Here is a 7,645-nt window from a genome sequence, read left to right as displayed (position 1 = left end):
CTTTCTCTGTCCTTTTCTGGTTAAAAAAAAAAAAAAAAAAAAAGAGTGAATAAATAAAAAACAAAATGATTCTTTAAAAAAAAAAAATCAAATTTCTACTCATTATATTAGGTCTGAGGGCCGTGGCTGTGAGGAGGGAGTCCCAACTCCTCCTGAAAGAGGAAATGTGGAGGAACAGAGCCTGATTTTTCTATTGATGCCTCGAAGAAACCTCCCAGGGTACTCCATTATTTAGGATCTCTTCTCTTCCAGATGTAAAGCAACATAGCCCTACACTACATCTCTAATTTCTCTCTTCCAAGAAGCCTGCACTATCACGCTCTTCTGCCTGTGTTTGCTGGATGTACCATTCTCTACCTCGGCCCGTTGAAATGCTACTAGGACTTAAACTCAAATACCATTTCATTGAAAAATCTAACTTTGGGGGACCAGTAGGTAGCGTGGTGGTTAAGGCGCTAGACTCCCACATGGTTGACAATGGTTCAAGTCCTGCACCTGGTGGCTTGCTTTCTCACTTTCTCCCTCTCTCTCTGTGTGTCTCTCTCTCTGGTCAAAATAAACGAATGACTAAATAAAATAAAATAAATAATTATCTTTTTTAAAAAAAGAAAAGTCTGCTAACTTTTTGAAATTATTCTTTCTTTTGGGTTTCCACATCTTGTCTTGTATTTTGACATTTATATCCTGTTTTGAGATACCGGTTCTTGAGTTCTTGTCTTGTCCACACTCGACTCCAAGGACATTTAGGGCATCGTGTGCCGTGTCCAGCCGCTGGCTGTACACAAGACCTTTTAAATTTTGAATCGGTGAGAAAACACCTGCTCCATCTAGTGGTAAAACTGAAAAACTGCATGCCATTTTTGGTTAATTGGCCCAACCTTTTTGGTACTAGGGACCAGTTTCATGAAGGCAGTTTTTCCATAGATCATGAGGTTGGGGGCGTGGGGCAGAGGGAATGGTTTTTCAGGACGATTCAAGCTCATTACCTTTATTGTGTACTTTATTTTTATTACATTGTAATATATAATGAAAAAGTATACAACTCACAGTATTTGCAGCTGCTCCCCTATGCTAGCATCCCCACTTGAACTCCACCGCAGATCATCAGGCCTTGGATTCTCATAAGAAGTGCACAAGATCCTCCCGCACAGGCACAGTTCACATAGGGTTTGTGCTTCTATGAGAATCTAATGGCTCTGCTGACCTGACAGGAGGCAGAGCTCAGGTGGTAATGCAAGTGATGGGGAGTGGCTGTAAATACAGATGACGCTTCCCTCACTAGCCCACTCTCAGCTCCTGCTGTGTGGCCCGGTTCCAAACAGGCCACTGAGTAGTGGCCTGGGAGGTTGGGGACCCCTGCTTTATACAATACAGTTTGATGTAAAACTAGAAGTGATAAACAAACAAACGGAGTAGCTCACTGATGCAGACTGCTTCTATCTTAATCTATTTGGAGGAAAGCACTGTGTTCCTTTTAAACCGGACATAAATCCTTTTTCTAGCATGTTTGATGCTACAAGATACCTTGTTCAAGACATTTTTCTAGATTATAAAAAGATATAATCATTAAGATTCTCGTAAAAGTTTTCTTTTGCATCGAGCTTAGACAAGTTTTTGTTGTCATTGATTTCTGTCTGAAGACTAAAGGAAGATATTCTCAGACTCTTCCATTTTGGCAAACTCATGTTGATGGGATATGTGAACTAAAGGATTGTCTATGAGATGTCACAGCACAATTGTAACTATTAATCAGTCAAGAACAATTCCAGAACATTTAAGTTTAACACTATGAAATGTAGGGGTTTTGTTGTTGTTGTTGTTTTGTTTTGTTTTTTAAGTTCCCAAGTTTTATTCAAGAACTCATACAAAATATTCTGGATAAATGAATTTTAATCCTCATCTTCCTCTTCTTCATCCTGGTTAATCTGGAAGTAACGTAATTCATAACTCTTTGCTGTTAGCAACTATGTGCAACCAATCACAGATTACTCTTCTTCAAATGTTTTTTGGTGAGATATTTCAAATACCTTCTGGAGAAAGGCACCTCGGAAGTTTTGGTGATCTTGCTGTTGTTCCTTTCAATGGTTATAGCCTCTCCACTGAGATTCCCAGTTTTTCCATTCGCTTTGATTCTCTCTTGGCGAAACTGCTCAAAATTGGCAGCATCCACGATTCCATCTTCTACAAGATGGGTGCAGTCAAGGCGAAACTTCCGAACCTGCATCTTTCCCCCCCCCCCTTCGCCACAAGCTTTTTCATGGGCACCATGGTGGCAGAGGAGGCAGAAAGGGGGAAATGTAGGTTTTTATAAGCTTTTTTTAAAATAGATTTTTGCTATAAGATGTGTACACTCACTGGAGAGTGAGAGGGCGATGGAGAGAAAGTGAGAAATCAGCCCCTAGAGGGATGGCCATGCTACAGTTCCTTCTCCTCCACTTTCTTCTTGGGATTTTGGGTACTCATGCATACACGCCTGGCATGAGTTTCAAGCCACTGAGTCTGAGACTCGAACTACAAACGGCCATGTGAGAGTCCAGCACCTTGACTGCTATACCATCTGCTGCCCCCAGAAGTTTTTAAAGCAGTATTCCTAGTAGTTAGGGCCCACTACCTCGTGATCTTACCTGAAAGAGTCTCAAGCATTGGTTGCTTTCCTGTTGCACTTTCTTCTTGATCTCCATCAGGTTCAAAAGGATTTCAGGAGAGTCCAGCTCTTACCAGCAATGGTGTCCACTCTGTTTAGTAACAGAATAGAGACTCTACTTTAGTATTTGGTATCTGCTATGGTTTGAGTGTGGCCTCCCAAGTTTGCTTGTTAAGAACTTCAGCCTACTCCAGTAGTGTTGAGAGGTTGGGTCCTTTAAAATGTGATTAAGTCAAGGGGTTCTCCCCTAAAGAATGGGTTAATATTGCTACCACAAGCCCAGGTTCCTAAAAAAAGATGAGTTTGGCCCATTTCCTCTCTGTCTCACATGGCTTGCTTTCCCTTCTGCCTTTCCACCATGGGCTGGTGCTCAAGAGGTGCCAGCACCTTGATATTGAACCTCCAGTCTCCAAAACCATGAGAAATAAAATTTTTTGCTTTGTAAATTACCTAGTCTGTGGCAATCTGTTACAGCAGCAGAAAATGGACTACGACAGTATCGTCTTTTTAAAGTTGCTTCCTGGGAAGACAAGATAGCTGACTAGATGCGCACAGCATGGCTTTTCTCTAGATAGAAAGGCCCAAAATGCTGAGTAAATGCCTACACTTATGAGCAGAGGAGTGAGGTGGAACTAAGGAAATTCAAAAAGAGACTATGGGAAGTTTCTGGACTACGGAATCTCAGGTTAGAGGTGTAAAGAGGGAATCAGTTCTCAGAACTCAGTGGCATTCTGAAGCCCCACTACCACCACCACAGGGGAGAAGGCAAGAGGAATACTCCTCAAAAACTCTAATTTCATAACTGGATCCACGTGGGAAAGGTCCTGGGATTACATCTCAGGACATCCCTCAGCACACTGGGTGTACGTGCACGAGCCTGTGGCCAGGGCTGAATGGAACTAAGGATGCATTGTAGCATGAGGACCTCGTTCGGGGTGTTGTCTGTCTGTCTGTCTCTCTCTCTCTCTCTCATGGAAGAAATGAATAGGTGGACTTTGAAAAAAATCATGTCAATGGGCCAACATCATCCAGCAATAACATCCTACTCCTGATTGAGGAATAAGATAGATGATGGAGTTGTGTGGGTAGAAAACCAGGTGGCTGGCATAGGGGCAGAGCAGGCTGCTAGAGCCTTTAATGGAGAAAGTGGACAGCATGCAAGAGTAGGTGGGCAGTGAAAGCAGAGAGATGGAAATTTGAAGAAAGGAATCTAGATATCAAAAACGCCATAACGAAAATAAACATTTTTGTTTGTTTGTTTGGAGAGCTTTTGCTATAGGGCACGTGTGCTTGCCAGGAAGAGAGAGACAGAGAGATAGAAAGTGAGAAATCACCCCCCCAGGGGGGGTGGCCATGCCACAATCCCTTCTCCTCCATTCTCCTCACAGGATCTTGGGCATGCATGCACACGCACCTGGTGTGAGTTTTAGGCCATGAGGTCTGGGACTCGAACCATGGTTGACTACATGGGAGTCCAGTGAGGTAGCCATTATGCCAGCTGCTGGTCCCATGAAGAACATTTTGATGGGCTTATAAGTATACTGGGCAGGGCTGAGAAAGCAATCTCTGAACTTGAAGCTATCTCAATAGAAACTTTCAAAAACAGAAAAGCAAATAAAACAATGAATTAAAAACAAACAAAAAGAGCCCCAGAATACCCATGGTCTGGGGGTCAGTTATAAAGGTATAACTATGTGTAATGGGGATACTAGTGGGAGGAGAGAGAAAAGAACAGAAGAAATAATTGACAAAATAATAACTGAGAATTTTAATGTCACAAAGTAAACCACAGGTCCAGGAAGCTCGGGGAACACAAAGCAGGATAAATATGTTTAAAAAAACTATAGCTAGGGTCAGCTTGGGGCATGGAAGTTAAGGCTGCTGTGTTCCACATAGCCAACTGCACAGTAGAGTCCTGGACCCAGCAGCTTGGAAAACATGCTGGGCATGTGTGTATGCATGTCAAAAATTCTGAAAACAAAAAAGGGAGAGATGGAAGAGAAGAAATTGTGGCATGACCATGTCCGTGGGAGTGTGCTTTCTCCTATTTTTCTATGTCTCTCTTTGCCGGGGTCTAGCCTCAGCAGTGGTTGAGACTCGTACACAGGAAGGCGACACAGGTGAACAGGGACAAAAATTAGACTAAGACCTCAATGCCTCTTAGCATGTTCTCAGCTGGCCACAGCCAGAGCCAGCTCCAGACCGGAGCGCAGTGGCTATTAAAACATACGTATTTATTGAGGGATGTTTAGGAAGTAAGGGGGGTGAGGGGTAGTAAAAAATTTACTCTAAGGAACAGGATACACAAAGCATAGAAAGAATAATTATAAAACATGCTGTTTGTCTTGTCAGATCAGGTAAAATCAGTCACAGTTCTCAGGATGAGGAAGTCCATTTGTCTGTTGTATTTTCTTCTTAGATCTTGATTACTAGGAAGGGTCTTTTGAAGAGGGGGCTTGCAGGAAGCTTGATAACTTCAGTCCCAGGCCAGCTTGATAACTTCAGTCCCGGGCCAGGGCGGCAGCATTGCTGGTTACAAAGGCCTAGATAGAAATCTTGTCTTGTTAAGTAAAGACACAGTTAATACATGGACTATCTATATATTACAACTAAAGAGGGTGAGCCTATTACCCATATGGGAAAGGAAAAAGATCTTGTAGCTCAGGAGACAACACAGGATGTTTTATTAGCAGTTTTTCATAATCAACAGCACATAGATGAGAAACTGTTTGTAGTTAAAAACTACCTGTTGCTTTAGATAAGAGCTCCCAGCTAAGATAGTTAATCTTTCTCTGGAGCCTTCAGGTTTGTTCACCCTATTGTCGCTAGTCAGGCTTTTCCTTTCTTTATAAACCCATGGGTATTTTATTTGCTGAGTCTTTTGTTTTATCTCGGAGTCCCTGTTATGTGGTGAATGTACTGACTTGTCCTAGCATGAGTTAACTTTGGCCTGCAGTTTAACAAGGGGTGTTTACATAAAACAAGCCTTAAACTAACTTAGTCTACATATGCTTCTAATGCTAATTTGGCTTATACTAACTTAACCTATATGTTAATTTTGGCTTAAAACAGACAGGTGGGGGAGTCTCAAACTTCCTGGTCCTCCAGTGCCATCTTAGGAAACCACATTCCTACAAGATCACTAATTGACTTTATTTAATGGTTGGGGGTGATATTTTACCCTTGCAGGGTACCGTAATAACAGTAAAGCTCACGACAGAGAAACTGAGTGCAGGCCAGTACAGCAACAAAATGGGGGGCTCATAAACTGCGGCCTTGCCTAGCAGTTTCTTCCCAGTCCAGGCCTTGCCTTAGACATGGGAGGCAGCCTCTTTATCAGCTTGTGTTGTCTGCATGGCCCTGTCATCTCTTCAGCAAGCGCATGCACTCTCTGGTGAGTAAAGAAAACAAACTAACCAAAACAAAACAAAAAATGAAGTTATATTTTTAAACTACAGGAAATCAAAGATAAAGAAAAAAATCATGGAAGAAGCCTGGGGGAGAGAGAGAGGAGTTTACCTATAAAGAAAGACAAGGGTTCTATCTGATTTCTCCTTAGAAATCATGCAAACAAGAAAAGCATAAAGTAAAATAAAGTCTTGCAAGAAAAAACACCATGAACTTGGAAATTTGTACACTGCAAATTAATATGCAAAAGTGAAGAAGGAATACAGACTTTCTCAAACAAAAATTTAAAAAATTTATTGCCAGTACATCTGCCTTACAAGAAATGTTTTTAAAAGTTCTTTAGAGACAGGACCAGCAGTTGGCATAATGGCTATGTCACTGAACTCCCACATAGCCGACCGCGGTTTGAGTCCCAGACATGGTGCCTTAAACTCACATCGGGCACGTGTGCATGCATGCCCAAGATCCTGAGAAGAGAACGGAGGAGAAGGGATTGCGGTGTGGCCATTCCCCCTGGGGGGTGATTTCTTGCTTTCTGTCTCTCTGTCTGTCTCTGTCTGTCTGGCGAATGCACGCCCCCTATAGCAAAAACCTCTCCAAAAAACAAAACAAAACAAAACAAAAAAACTCACATCAGGCGCATGTGTGTACGTATCCAAGATCCTGAGAAGAGAATGGAGGAGAAGGGATTTTGGCATGGCCATCCCCCCTGGGGGGTGATTTCTTGCTTTCTGTCTCTCTCTTTCTCTGTTTTTCTGGAGAACACATGTGACCCATAAGTGAACAATAGAGAGACAGGACGTTAGTGAGAAACAGATAGGGGTTATTAACTGTTGATGATGACATGTATAGTATTCTCAACTGGATTGGTCTGCGAAGTATTTCATGATGGGCAAAGTATTTTTACAAGCAAAACGAGAAATAGCAATTGACTGTTTTATAAAAATAATTAGAATAATAAAAATAATGATTGGGGAAAACAGAAAAGATATGGAATGTTGAAGTGGGGAGATTAATGTCTCTGTACTGACTGACATGCATGGCATTCCCTTTTGAAAAAACAATGTAATACAATGTAAAGTTATATGTAATCCAATGTAATATAAAGAAGATTATAATGATAATAAAAATAAAAATAAAAATTAAATAAAATAAAAAAATAAAAAAATAAAAAAGTTCTTTAGAGATAGGGACCAGCAGGTGTCATAAAAGTTACATTGCTGGACTTCCACGTAATTGACCACGGTTCAAGTCCCAGACCCAGTGGCTTAAAACTCATGCTGTGTGCATGTGTATCCAAAATCCTGAAAGAAGAATGGAGGAGACGGATTGTGGTATGACCATCCCCCCAGCAGGTGGTTTCTTGCTTTCTGTATTCTGTATCTCTCTGTCTCTCCAGCGAGTGCATGCACCTTATAGCAAAAATCTCTCTTCAACAATAAAAAAAAGTTCTTTAGAGAGAAGGAAAATAATGTAGGCTAAGTACTTGGACCTACATAAAGAAAGAATTCTGAAGAGGAATAAGTGAAGACAAAATTAAAACTTTCATTTTTCCTCTTGTTAATTAACTAACAGATAATAGTTTGCATATAT

General features: G+C 41.3%; 1 pseudogene; it reads right to left on the bottom strand.

Annotated features, from left to right (window-relative positions):
• Positions 1-1,889: 1,889 nt before the first annotated feature.
• On the bottom strand, positions 1,890-2,268 carry LOC106733173 (60S ribosomal protein L22 pseudogene; annotated as a pseudogene).
• Between the last annotated feature and the right edge of the window lie 5,377 nt (positions 2,269-7,645).

The sequence above is a fragment of the Tupaia chinensis genome, unplaced genomic scaffold, assembly GCF_000334495.1.
Source record: "Tupaia chinensis unplaced genomic scaffold, TupChi_1.0 Scaffold141943_1, whole genome shotgun sequence".
In the NCBI taxonomy this organism is placed as follows: Eukaryota; Metazoa; Chordata; class Mammalia; order Scandentia; family Tupaiidae; genus Tupaia; species Tupaia belangeri.
Note: the sequence above shows the minus strand (reverse complement) of the source record. Positions and strands in the feature narration are given on the sequence as shown.